This window comes from Mandrillus leucophaeus, unplaced genomic scaffold (assembly GCF_000951045.1).
Source record: "Mandrillus leucophaeus isolate KB7577 unplaced genomic scaffold, Mleu.le_1.0 Scaffold95, whole genome shotgun sequence".
Classification (NCBI taxonomy): domain Eukaryota; kingdom Metazoa; phylum Chordata; class Mammalia; order Primates; family Cercopithecidae; genus Mandrillus; species Mandrillus leucophaeus.
The window spans coordinates 3,881,653-3,884,179 of record NW_012110363.1 but is presented as its reverse complement, the minus strand read 5'-3'; positions in this window follow the sequence as shown (position 1 = coordinate 3,884,179).

Genomic DNA, 2,527 nt, shown 5'->3' with positions numbered 1-2,527 from the left:
CTCCCAGGTTCAAGCAATTCTCATGCCTCAGCCACCTGATTAGCTAGGATTGCAGGAATGTGCCATCACACCTGAATAAAATTTTTGTATTTTTGGTAGAGACAAGGTTTTGCCATGTTGGCCAAGTTGGTCTCAAACTCCTGGCCTCAAGTGATCTGCCCTCCTCGGCCTCCCAAAGTGCTGGGATTACAGGCATAAGCCACTGTACCCAATGACACTTTTCAAAAGAAGACATACATGCAACCAACAGTCATATGAAAAAAAAAAAAAGCTCAACATTACTAATCATTAGAGAAATGCAAATCAAAACCACAATGAGATACCATCTCACACCAGTCAGAATGGCTATTATTAAAAAGGCAAAAAATAACACATGCTAGTTTGCTTGTAAAGAAAAAGGGACATTTATCCATTGTTGATGGGAGTATAAATTGCTTAAAGCACTGTGGAAGCCATTGTTGTGATTCCTCAAGGACCTATAAACAGAAATACCATTTGACCCAGCAATCCCATTACTGGGTATATATCCAAAGGAATATAAATTGTTCTGTTATAAAGACAGATGCACACATATATTCTTTGCAGCACTATTCACCATAGGAAAGACATGGAATCAACCTAAATGTCCATCAATGGTACACAGAAAGAAAATGTGGTACATATACACTGTGGAATACTACGCAGTCATAAAAAAATAAGATCGTGTCCTTTGCAGGAACATGGATGGAGCTGGAGGCCATCATCTTTAGCAAACTAATGCAGGAACAGCAAAACAAATACCTTATGTTCTCACTTATAAGTGGGAGTTGAATTATGAGAACACATGGATACAACAGGGAACAACACACACTGGAGCCTATCAGAGGAGAGAGGGTGGGAGGAGGGAGAAGATCAGGAGAAATAACTGATAGGTACTAGGCTTAATACCTGGATGAAGAAATAATCTGTACAACAAACCCCATGGCACAAGTGTACCTGTGTAACAAACCTGCAATTTTACCCCTGAACTTAAAATAAAAATTAAAAGATAAAATAATCTACAGACTTTTTCTCATCTCATGTTCTTTCATGCTTGGGGTGGCATTGGAAAATGAAACCATCTCGACTTTTCCTAGACAATTTCACCAACTAAGCCTGGACCTTAGATTCTCCATGGGTCTTCCCAGACAATGTAAAGTCTGTAAGGTGAACAGTGGGGATTAGGTCAGACTTATTCCCCAGGTGCACACCTCTTCATGTGCTCTACAGTTTATACAGTCTCTTATGCTGATACATGCTATGTTCATTAATTACAATGGCTATGTGTTGTACAATTTAATGAATATTTAGTAACGTATTTATATTCAATATTTGTGTTTCTACTTATTTCTACAAACAAAGCTTTGGTAAACTTTCTCATACATATCTCGTAAAGAACATGAGCAAGATTTTTCTTTATAGTATAGGTATTGAGGCGGAAATGCTAGGTTGTAGGATATGTGCATCTTCATCTTTCCTAGGTTGTGGAAGTGCTTGTACCATTTTGTATTCACATCAGCAACACATGTGTTTCTCTTTTCCTCTTGTTTTCAGTACTACTCGGTATCAGATTTTACAATCAAGGTTATAATAGAAAGGGTTATTTTTCAATCTCACTTTCGTTTTCATTTGTGTTTCCATGATGCAAAACGGATAATTTTTTCATGTGTGTTGACAATTTGAGCTTATCTCTAGGAAGTGTCTACCCAAGTCTTTTGCCCTTTTTTCCCTACTTTTTGTTATTAATTTGAAGAAATTATTGACATATTCTAGGTATTATTTTTACTGTCAGTGTTTTGTTTTATCATTGCAAATATCTTCCAAGTCTGTGGCTTAATATTCTACTTTATGATATTCTCTGTGATGCAGAAATTTTTGTTTCAAAATAAAGTGGCATATAATTTGTAGATTATGTGTCAATAAGCAAATTGTTTTCTGTTTCAATTTCATAAAGATAGGTTTTTTTCTTTTAAGCATTTTCAAGTTTAGCTTTTCAAACTTTAACACACATGGAAATTATTGTTTGTTTACATGGTATGAAAAAATGACCTAGTATTAATTTTTTATACAGATAGCCACTTGTCTATAACCATTTGTCACATAATCCCTCTTTTCTCACTGTTATATTCTAAGTGTGGATGTTCTCTATCTAGATAGTATATCCCCCCTCAATTTGACAATATTTGATCCAAGGAATTTGCACATAAATTCTTAAGTGAGATTGGCATGCAATTTTCTTTGCTCAAATTGTTTGTCTCTTTTTGTTGTTGTTTTCTTCCTGTGCTGGATGCAGATCTAGACATCATCTTAGACCATAGAGACAAGAAACAGAATTCTATAGTGAGCTGAAGCAGAGCCACCCACAGCCTTAACCTGCCTGAACTTCCACTGAAGAAAGCACTACAGTTCTGCTTTGCTTGATCCCTATGTGGGGGATCTTTTCTAATTACAGCTACAAAGCTAATCCGAAATAATACTTAGCTATATTCCATATTTTCTTGAGCTAGAC